This window comes from Rhineura floridana, chromosome 9 (genome assembly GCF_030035675.1).
Source record: "Rhineura floridana isolate rRhiFlo1 chromosome 9, rRhiFlo1.hap2, whole genome shotgun sequence".
NCBI lineage: Eukaryota > Metazoa > Chordata > Lepidosauria > Squamata > Rhineuridae > Rhineura > Rhineura floridana.
Genome location: NC_084488.1, coordinates 115,668,541 through 115,680,169, shown reverse-complemented (window position 1 = coordinate 115,680,169; position 11,629 = coordinate 115,668,541). Strand labels below are relative to the sequence as shown.

Genomic DNA, 11,629 nt, shown 5'->3' with positions numbered 1-11,629 from the left:
AAGCTTGGTGCGCCTTCAACATTTCAGAAAGTATATTATCAGGTCCAGGAGCTTTGCCGGATTTCAAGCTAGCAATCAAATCAATAATTTCTTTTTGGGTTACAGGTGGCCAAGTGGGAAGATTTGTTAAATTATCAATAAAGGAAACAGCATTTACAGTCTCGTTGTTTGCAGAAAAATATTTCTCCCAGAGGTATGGGGAAATGTGGCAAGGGGCCGGATTTAGTGGGCTCATAGAACCAGAAACCAGCTCCCAAAAACACTTCGAATTATTTGATCTGGAAGCTTGAATTAAGGCTTCCCAATCTTCGTGCATCACCTGCCTTTTTTTGATGACTATCATATGCTTGTAGTATTTTTTGATAATAAAATACTCAGGGGGGAGGGTGGTTAAATTTTGGTGTCGATATTGATGGTATAGCCGTCTCAGCTGTTTCTTAGCATCAAGACAGTCCTTATCAAACCATCTGGGAAAACCAGTGGTAGGAGGAGCCCTGAAGGAAGAAGATGGTGGGATAATAGAGGCTTTAAGTTTTGTAATTAAGGAGTTATACACTATTGACGCTAAATATGAATCAGAAGCATGCATGATCTCCCTCTGTAAGGACAGGGCAGAGGGGGAAGTGAGAAATAAGGCCACATTAGAGGCTACTGTGGGAGTCCAAAATGTCCTTTTATGGGTGGGGTGGATTAGATTTGCCATTGGTTTATGGGTAAGGAGCAAGCGACCGCGTTCTGGTAGATAAAAGGAAAAGGTAAGGGGAAGGTGATCACTATCCTGTCTGGAGCCGACAGAAAAGTCCAAAATAAACCTGAACAGGGAATGCGAGATCAAGGCGTAATCGATGACACTGCACCTGAGGCCAGAAATGTAGGTAAATTCCGCACATGAATCTATCTGCTTATGACCGTTCAACATTATTAGGCTGTGTCTAGCAAGGAATCGGTATAAACATATTCCACCATAATTTATCTTGGGGTCCTTGGAAGTCCTAGCATAGCCTGGGAGGTATGGGGCGGTGTCCTCGCCCCCCCAGAGGTTTGAAGCAAATAGCGCATCATTGTGGGGGCCAGACCTGGCGTTGAAATCACCCATAACAATGAGAGGCGCTTTGGGGAATTTAGCCTCGAGTGATGTTAGATAATTGGTAAGAACGTCCCAGTCACGGTCAATTTGTGCCCGAGAGGCATGAGGGGGAATATAAACATTTACTAACAGAAGAGAAAATGTGCTAAAAGATAATAAAACAGCCTGTGCAATGTTTTTACAAGGGGTTAAACTTATAGAGCGAGCTGTTACAGAAGTAGAAATGAGTATGGCTAGGCCTCCTTTGGGTCTGCCTTTGGAACTGGGTTGGGAATAGGTCGCTGGTAAACATGAACAAGAGAAACCATCCACTATTAATTTAAGGGTACACCACGTCTCCTGTAAGAAAATTAGGTCAAATTTGTTCAGAAAAGTAATAAAGTCAGGAATTTTTTGTTTGGCATTCCACCCTGCAATGTTCCAGGAGAGAAGGTGGAATGTAAAATTAGGTGAGAGAACAGAAACCTGGCATGCATTAATAGTTGAATTCGTAGGATTAGAAATTTCCTTTGCTGTATAAGATTTGCAGAGTGAGTGCTGTGATGTCCTGAAATGAGGGTTTACCATTTTTTCAGGAGATTCACAGGTTAGAATCGGGTTTTTAGAATTTAATAAGGGTTGTCAAGTCAGTTCAGGAACCTCATGTACTATCACATCACATATTGTGCTAGGTCTACAAACATTTGAGTAACTATGTGGCAGTACCTTTAAGGGAACTTTCAGAGGAGAAACTTGAATGCTGGATGGTGAGTTCAGTTCATAGTCCTCCAAGTATCTGGAACATGTCCTTTTTGCCCTTAGATTGTTTAACAGGTTCTGCATTTTGTTTATGACCTCACTTTGTTCATTCTCAGTGAATGTATGGAAACTATTTAATAGTTCCTCCTCTCCCTCACAAGCAAAGTCAAATGCAAGATCTTGATTTTCCTTACTGTTTACCAGAGAAGAAGGTGACTGTAACGGAACAAAAATAGGAGCTGGTGGTGGGGAGGAGCTTACTTCATCCAAAATAATAAGATCAGAGTTTATGGAGTTAAGTGTTTCAAAGTTTAACGTTTCTTGTGCTGGGGGAGTCAAAGGGGATAAATTCTTTTCCAGCATAGTTGATCCTAATGATAGAGAAGAGCAGTTCATGTTTAATGTGCTTTTAAGAGGAAGCTGTTCCAGGAATGGATCCAAGTTTCCAGAGTTTGATGTATTTTTGCTGCTGTTCGAGGAAGACTTCCTCCTCTCTTGTGAAGAGATAAGGTTTGTTGTTGGAGTTCTCTTTGTGAACAGGGAAATTGGACTAGCCAGGTTTGTGAAATGTCTCTGAACGGATATTCCATGGTAGCTGAGAAGGGATTTATTTGCAATTATCCGTGCTGTTGTCTCAGCCGATTTAAAGGTAAATAAAGCAGACGTTTTTGTTGAGGGGTTGTAAAGGAATTCCACATACGAGATATCGTCAGGCCGTAAATCCATTACACCTAACGACTGGAGGGCGTAACACACTCTTTGCTTCCTGATGTTTACTTTTTCTTTGATGTTAAGAAGAGGAAGATTCAGCAGTGCAAGTTTGTTTGAATTATATTTGAGAAGCCAATTCCCATTTGTATTCTCTCGTCGTGAAATCTTGTTATTGGTAGAGCATTTTCCACTATAGGACCTCGGGTTGGGGTGAGTAAGTAGCTCTGGGAGATTTGGACTTTTTTTTCTTTCTGGTAAGGCTTTGCAATAAGATCTAGGGGGTGTTCTCGCTGTAGATGAAGCAGATAAATTCTTTGTTTGCAAAGCTGTTTGCTGTTGAGCTTTAAGTACTTTAAAAAGTTTCTGAAAGTTCATCTTCTTACTCCTTGGCGGTTTGTAATTTTTTATGTTTTTGGATTTTTTCTCCTTAGGTGCAATACGAGGTTTCTTTATGTTTGCACACTTCAGTGTTGTTGTTGTTTTGTGGGGGGGAAGAGTGTAGTTTAAACTCAAATATAGTTTGGATAGTTCTTCCATAAATGATTTTAGAAGGTGGTTTGTTTCTTCCAAAAAAGCTTTGATGTTTTCAGTCTCTTTTGCCACGATGGCTAATTGTAACTGCACACATTTTTGGCCAGTTAGAAGTAGTTTTTGGCCAATTTGTGCCAGTTCCGTGGTTTCAGTAACTTCTGTAGAGCAGGCAGAAGATGGCTGTGATTGAGTAAAAACGGGAGTCAGGCTGTCGATGTCTGTAGCATGCACAGTAGACAGAATGTCTAAGGGGGAATGTAAGTCACTGTCCTTGTACAGAGAGGAAGATGGCGTCTCCTTGCTCTCAGGTACCTGCAGCAGAGAGTTGATCAGACTAGGTGTATGCGTCTGCCCAAAAAGGGGATCTGTGGATGTTCCATACACCAGGCTTTGTATAATTTCTGGGTCATCCCTTGCCTGGAAATCCTCACTCAAGCAGGTACAGAATTGTTCTGTTTCGATTTGGGAAGGGGTTTTCTCAATAGATCGTGACGCATTTCTCTTTGTCTTATCCGCTTTGGTTGGTAAAAAGAAGTTTGTAATTTTAAGCTGTTGATCCCCATTCCCAGATTCTTCCAAAACCTGGTCTGATTTATGGTCATGTTCATAACATCTTTTCCTTGTTTGAACCATTTTAAAAACTATAAGGTTTGCCTTTTAAACTCTAAGATGAACGGAGGTATAATTATAAATTGTCGACTCCAAGGCTAAGTAGTTTTATCTTAGGAATCCTTAGATTTTGTTATGGTAAATTATATTCCTTGAGTTAGTAGTGTGAAGCAGAGTTGTGACTCACCGGCTGATAAAGAGTCTGTTTTCTTGCTGATAAAATGGTTCCATAGCCTTCAAAAAATAGGTGTTGTTGATGCTGTTAGGTTCCAGAATAAAAATTTCCAAAGAATATCTCTAAAGATAGCAAAAAAAGAGGCGAGGTGGGTATGAGCTCCAGAGCTCGCTAGTGGACCTGCCTGCCAGCACCCATCTTCCTCTCCTAGACTTCATAATAACCATCTAAATTTTTTAGTTCTAACTTTTTAATCTCTTACCTTCAAGGTGCAAGTGGCTTCAAAAATGAATTCCTTTCATTTCAACCTACTTCTACACGTCTGTGCATCCACATAAATACACATGTGTAACTTTTCCCATTCCTTTTAGGAAAGTAATTGAAGAAATGCATAGCCTAGCAATGATTACAAGCACATGCAAAGCTTCCCGGAAGAAAAATCTATATTTTTTTTCAGTCGTTTTTCAATTTCTGACCGGTAGATTTCCTCAGAAAAAAATGACATTTTGAGTTTGTGGCACCGTGGCAGGCTAAATAAGGCTCTACAACTACGGCTGAGCTGAAACATTTTCACCCTTCACAAAATGTGCCCCCTTTTGCAGCAGTGTTTCAAGGGGCTGTGGACAGGAGCAAACATATTTACAGCTCTGCTTTCTCCACAATACCCGCTCAGAACGTTGTCCTTCATTCTGAAACGACTTCACAAAGATGCCTCGTAGCCAATTGGATTTGGCTGTGCAACATCATCGTAGGCAAATCTGATTTGCTGTGTGATACTGTGACATCATGGCATTTATTGCATAATACCTGATTGGCTATTCAGGGAAGATAACTGGAAATGGGAGAATGGCACTGAAGCAAGGAGGGGACCCATCTGCTGTAAGCAGCTGAAAATGTGGGGAAATTACAGCAAAAAGGGTTTCTTTCCTTTTTTTCGCAAAAACTATAAAGCTTCCAAAGGTTACTGCTTTCTCCTCCCATAATTAATGGGTGAATAATTGGTGCAGTCCTATCTTTGACATGGCATTCATACACAAGCGCTGGGTGTGTGTGCCATTAATATGTGATAAGAGAGCCAAATACAAGTGCATGATTGTAGAAACGATGGATGCCTTCCAAATGTACCTCTGTTTCCATAGGCTATCTATAACAGCTGCTCCCAGTAGGGATTTACAGCTTGGCAGACGTTCATTTATTGCTAAGCTGTCCTTCCTAGAGAGTTGAATTTAAAGTATGATTGTAGCCATAGTTCACTGAGCGAATTCCTGGTAATGAATTTTTTGGGGGGGCGGGGGGGCAGTTACTTCATACTTTCCATTCATGAACAATGTAAAGCTTTGGGTGAAATTGCCCATAGTTTGTACAATAATTGCCCTAGACAGCCTAGTCAGATAAAATGTTGACGGAACCTGTCTTTAGGTTCAGCACTCAATGATACTTACTTTAATTTATTGATTATCGCCATAATCATCACTATAAAAATATTTATATGTTGCTATTCTTTCATACAAACCTTACAAAGAAATGTTACAATATTACATAGAAATGATAAAGCAAGAAGCATCAATTACAACTATATAATAAAATAACCAAGGTAAGCTACAAATTGGGGGCTGGGCTGAAAATTACATCTCCGTTCCCATCAAGACAACATGATGGTGGTGGTGGTGATGGTGATGATTATATATCCCGCCTTCCTCCTAAAGCAGTGCAGGGTGGCAAACATAACCAAACAATTTAACAAAATTTAACAAAAAAGGCAATGCATTCTAACAACCATAAAAAACATCCCAAAACACAATTATAGTTTAAAAAAAATTAAAAAACATTCTTTCATAGTGAACTTCGGGTTGCCAGAAACAGTTCCCTTCAGCTTAGGTAAACAGGAATGTTTTGAAATTCCTCCTGGAAGTCATTAGTAGAGACAAACACGCCTCACTGGGGAGGGCATTCTACAAATGGGGAGCCACCACTGAAAAGACCCTGTCATAGGTCAGGGTCACTCAAGCAGTGCTCGGTGGTGGCACCATCAATGAGGACTCACCTGCCAATTGTAGGGTCCAAGATGGTTGCTACTGGGGAAGGCACTCTTTTATATACTTGGGTCACAAGCCATTTGGTCAAGAAAATTCTGCTCATGGACCCAAGTGAGTCACGTCCACTAACTTCAATGGGTCTGTTCTGACAATGGATACAACTCATCGCCTGTAGCTCACTAGCAGATACTAACACCTTGAATTGGGCCCTGTAGCTCACTAGCAGATAGTTCTTGAGTAGCCCTCTGGTGGTGGTGGTTAGGAATGTAGGAAGCATAGGAAGCTGCCTTATACTGAGTCAAACCATTGGTCCATCTAGCTCAGTATTGTCCACACTGGCTGGCAGAAGCTCTCCAGGATTTCAGACTGGATTCACTCCTAGCTCTACCTGGAGAAGCCAGGGATTGAACCTAGGGCCTGCTGCTTGCAAGGCAGATGCTCTACCACTGAGCTACAGCCTTTCTCCTAGGGGCTGGTTAAGGGAGGGAGAAGGCACCTCTGCTGGAATAGTGGGAGTGAAATGGTGGGCCTCTTCCATCTTCTCTCTCTCTCTCTCTCTTTCTCTGTCTCCTTTCCTTTCCTCAGGGCACAATACGGAATTTTGAGTCGGGGTAAACAGAGTAGATCCATTGAAATTAATGTGCATGACTCATTTGGGGTCCATTCATTCAGCGGGTCTCTTCTGAGTAGAATTGCAGTATTTTTGATTGCCACCCTGGGCTCCTTCTGGGAGGAAGGGAGGGATATAAATAAATAAATAAATTTGGTTAACAACAACCCAGTGGGGCCCATTGAAATAAATGGACCCAAATGGGTCTCTGAGCCTGACAAACGACACAACCTGCAGCCTGTAAACTAATCCCTGAAGACAGCTGAACACTGACAGAGTGGAGCGCTGTGTGTGACCCAGCAGGATCTGGACTCTATTGGATTTCTAAACTACCATACTGGTTGCCGAGCAACATTTACTGGTAACATCGGTGAAATAGTGACTGGCAAGCAACTCTACTCATGGCTTCTGACTATGTATCCCTAACCCAACAGTGGGGAACCTCTACCCTGTGAGCCTAGTTAGGCTTGGCAGGGGTCCTAATTTGGCCCACAAACTCATTTTGCCCAAGCCTACCCTAAACCTGATTTCATACATGACATCAGGTTCAGGGCAGGTAAAGACGCGGCTCACTTCCAAAGCAGTGTTTGAGGCACTGCCAGTTAGCTGATTGTCAGCACCTACAAAGCCTGATGGCATTCAGGGGTTGTGGGAGGTCAGGATCTGACCCATCAGCCAGATTTAATTCCCCTCCCCTGCCCTAACAGAAAACCATTACTAAGTATACCTACCAGTGTGGTGTAGTGGTTAAGGTGTTGGACTACAACCTGGGAGACCAGGGTTCAAATCCCCACATAGCCATGAACCTCACTGGGTGACCTTGGGCCAGTCATTGCCTCTCAGTCTCATGAAAACCTTATTCATAGGGTCACCATACGTCGGAATCGACTTGAAGGCAGTACACAGCGGAATAACAGAGCTTGGAAAAGTTACTTTTTTAAACTACAGCTCCCATCAGCCCCAGCCAGCATGGCCACTGGAGTGGGCTGATGGGAGTTGTAGTTCAAAAAAGTAACTTTTCCAAGCTCTGGGAATAAACCATGTGAAGTTTTCTGGCAGGAAACCATTTCCGACCTAAATCAGCCCTGTGGAGTGCCCTCCCTTGTAATGCGAGCTTTGCGTCCGTTCTGTTATCATTTTCGCACCCAGCAAAGACTTTCCTGTTTCCTTCAGCTTTTAATTAAACCTTTCTCTTCACTAACAACTTTAAAACTGCTGTGAGGTTGTTGTTGTTTTGGATGGGTCATTTGTTCTACATTCTGCTCTTTTATTACTGTTTTGGATGTTCTGTGCAGATTGGATTTTGACCTCTTGTAAGCCACTCTGGGCATGGCAATTGACAATGGAGGGCGAGGTAGACATTTTTGGTTGTCAAATAAGACAAACTCCTTGCTAAATCTGGGGCAAGGGAAGGGACTCAAATACTGACATGTGGATAAAAACAATGTCTGTACAGTGTTTGAGCTGTCTTTGTCGGGAAGAGCCATTGCTCAGTGTCAGAGCACCTGCTTTGCATACAGGAGGTCCTCAGCATCCTCTCCAGGTAGTGCAGGGAGAGACCCCTTGTCTGAAATCCTGGAGAGCCACTGCCAGTCCGTGTAGACAATACTGAGCTAGCTAGACCAATGGTCTAATTCAGCTTCCTGTGTTCCTTGGAAAAAGAGACAATTGGGGAAACTGAATGTGTAGCCTAGGGAGTTTCAGATCAACTCTAAGGTTGAAAGCTGCACAACGCTCTTTGTAATCTAATTGCTGGGTGGTGAACTAGGACATGACCTTAACCACCCATCCCATGAGAATGCACTTTCATCTTCAAAATGTCAGAAGAATGTTTATCAAAGGAGCTTTGAAAATCCTAACAGAAGTCTCTCTTTAGCAGTTTTCCACTCCTTTCCCTAGGAAAAGTCACATATAATCAGGAGCCAGGTTTTATTTCTGGGGTGGGGAGGGGATGGCAGAAAAGTGGAGCTTCCAAGGGAGGCCAGTGTGGCCCCCTGATACCCAAACCCACCTTGCTTACATTGTTCACTACCAATCCCTAACCCAATCAGCAGCCACTTGGGTGCCACTTTTTTAAAAACAACAACAACATCCCATTAGAAAGAAAAGTTTGTTTCATTTATGAACCACTTCCTACCAAGCATCTCGAGGTGATTTCACAACAAAGAATAAGCACAAGAAAAGCCATCCACAATAACCCATATATAAAACAATTTTTTTATATAAAAACAATTAAACAATTTCAAAGCCAAGACAGATACCAACTGGGATTTTAAAAAAGAACCTCCACGTAGAAGGCTTGTTGAAAGAGAAAAATCATCAATAGGCACTGAAAAACGATGGAGACAACACCTGCCTGAGATGTAATGGGAGGGAGTTTGTTACGACAGGACCTTGAACTTCCTCATGAGCATAGCTCACTAGAAATCCAAGTCCCCAAAAAGAGAGCCCTAGGATCTTTTGCTGGAGTTACCCGCACGTCACCCCCAGAGCACGTATAATTTTACCCTTAACCCAATAATACATACACTGAAAGTAAGATAAAGAGTGGTTTTATTAAGAGAAGCAACAAGGGAAAAAAATATTGCAGTTTACAATTGCAGTTAACAATGAGCAGCTTTCTACCTATTATTCATTCATTCAGCAACACTGGATAGACTAAAGCAAAGAGACTAGCCCTATAAACACTTTCACATTAAGCTCACCCACGCAGAAAGGAAGAAAAAAGGAAAGAAAAAGGCCCAGATAGTTGCATATACCTTTCCTGGAGAGTTGCTGCAAGCCTAAAGCTGAGAGAGAGAGACTTTCGTATCTAGCCCAATGAGCAAAAGCTCCACCCTTTGTAACCAGCGCCAGATCTGAAAGTTCTCACCCAAATCCATAGCTCTGAAATTGTCCCAAAGATGCTAGTGTGCGTTGATAAGAAAAGCAGTTGTCGCAGCCCCCCAGAAGATGAACTGAACTCCCCTTCTCACTCCTCATGTTTTATACCTTTTCCTAACTAAACTGACCCCAAAGTAAACCCAAAGTAAATGTGATCAGGAAGGTGGGAGCCCACTCATTTCCTGATCAGTTCCCAGATAATAGGTGTGATCTCTTGCTGTAGATTCCTGATGATTCCTCAAGGTTAAGATTATCATAATCCTTGTGTAAAACAGTTTCTCTGTTTGACAGGAGTTTATCCTGTCTTCTCCAGAGGCTTAGAAATGCACAACACCTCCTAGTTTGAAAGGAGCTATTCTGTTTCCTCGTGATGGCCTAGATTATCATAAACATTTCCTTTGTTTGAAAGGAGCACCTATTCTTACTGGGTGACAAATCCCAAATTTCCATGAGTCAGGAAGTCTATACCTTCAGGCATTGCAAGATATGTACTCAGAGGTCACAGAGGGGCTGTTTCCCAGGAATCTTTGCTGTTGCAGGCCTTTTCAAACTCTGGTTCACTGAGATGAATCAAATATTAAAAATTCCCAATATTTGATACCTCATAACAAGTTCCACAGGTGCTGCCATACTAATGGCATAATAAAGGACCTCCTAAGAATGGATTCCTACACCATAAAGAATGGACCTGCCGATAAAATTGTGTTTTCAGAAAGCCCTCTACTGCAGAATGCAGTAATTGGTTGGGTATATGAGGGATGAGACCATCTTTTAGATAGTTGGGTGATTATATATATCCATACATGGCCATACTACCCTGAACAAGCCCGATCTCGTCTGATCTCAGAAGCTAAGCAGGGTCAGGCCTAGTTAGTACTCGGATGGGAGACCGCCTGGGAATACTGGGTGCCGTAGGCTTAGAGGAAGGCAATGGTAAACCACCTCTGAATACCTCCTACCATGAAAACCCTATGAATATACCCAAAAAAGATTCATAGGGTCGCCATAAGTCGTAATCGACTTGAAGGCATATAACAACAACAACAACAATATATTCATATGCACACACTAGGAGGCCGTGCCCCCCTGCTAACTTTACTCGCCAACCACTCCTTCCCATCCCCCTCTCCCCCTGACTTCACACAGGTGGGGTAGTTTGGGGGAAATGGCCTCATGGGCCAAATTGGGTCCCATGGTGGACCTAGTTATGGGCCACATGCTCCCTGTGCCTGTTTTTGCTGTACCAAACTTACACAGCTACCCCACTAGGATTTGTTCTTTGGGGAAAGAGCAGCTCAGCTTGACATGAGCCCGGTCGTGGGCTTCACGTCCTTGGCAGCTGTGCAAACCAGCATGTCTCCCCCTGCCCCTCCTTGAAACAAAACATACGGGACCTCCTCTTCCCTATAAGACCACTTGGAAGTCTGAATGTCCCATAACTCCCATTCCCAGTCATCAAGGGGTGAGGTGGGGGTGTCAGGTTAAATCATTTCAATGGTGGTGTGTGGGACCTTTTGAGGTCTGACTTTGACTGCCTCCACAGTCAACTCTTGCTTGGTGTCATTAAAGCTTTTATCACATTTAATTTAGCTCACACCAGAGGCTGTTGTCCCCAACACTTAAGACTGAAGTCCCCCAGGCTCAGAGCTCTGGAAGGGCCCTTCAGTTTTCATACCTGAAATGCCACTTCTCCCCAGCGGCAGGGATTTGGTCTTCTTATCTCAAGCAACAGTGAAGAGACTCTCTTCCCACTTCTAGCAGAGTGAAGCAATGCTCAGATCTTGCCGACAGAGAAGGAAGTACTGGCTCAACTGAATATACTAGAATGTTGGGATTCTGGATCCGGCTTGAAGATTATTCATCTCATCTGCAGCCTCCCTTTCCTCCAAAAAGTTCAGGGTGGCAGAGAGAGAGAGAAAGTTAGAGCTATCATAACATTTGGTGCTGTAAACTCTATATAGCGATGCCACCGGAGATTGAATGAGAGGACAAACGAGCTTTGGCTTAACATCATGCAGTTCTTCCTGCTCCTGACCTGAAAGAGACTGAAGCTCTAGATTTCAATTCTCTGCACTGGTGTTCCCCAGAACAATTTCCTTCCTTGTGCCCACCTATGAAATACTGTCATTCCTACTATACTTGTAACTATCCGAGCTCAGACGTGAGCCACCAAACTGAACACAACTCACAGTGATGTGTAGAACTGCACTCCAAGAGACCTGCTTCCAATTCTTATGGTTGTTTGAATA

General features: G+C 42.8%; 1 pseudogene; it reads left to right on the top strand.

The window, feature by feature from the left end:
- Nucleotides 1-10,179: 10,179 nt before the first annotated feature.
- On the top strand, nt 10,180-10,298 carry LOC133364749 (5S ribosomal RNA; annotated as a pseudogene).
- Nucleotides 10,299-11,629: the final 1,331 nt, after the last annotated feature.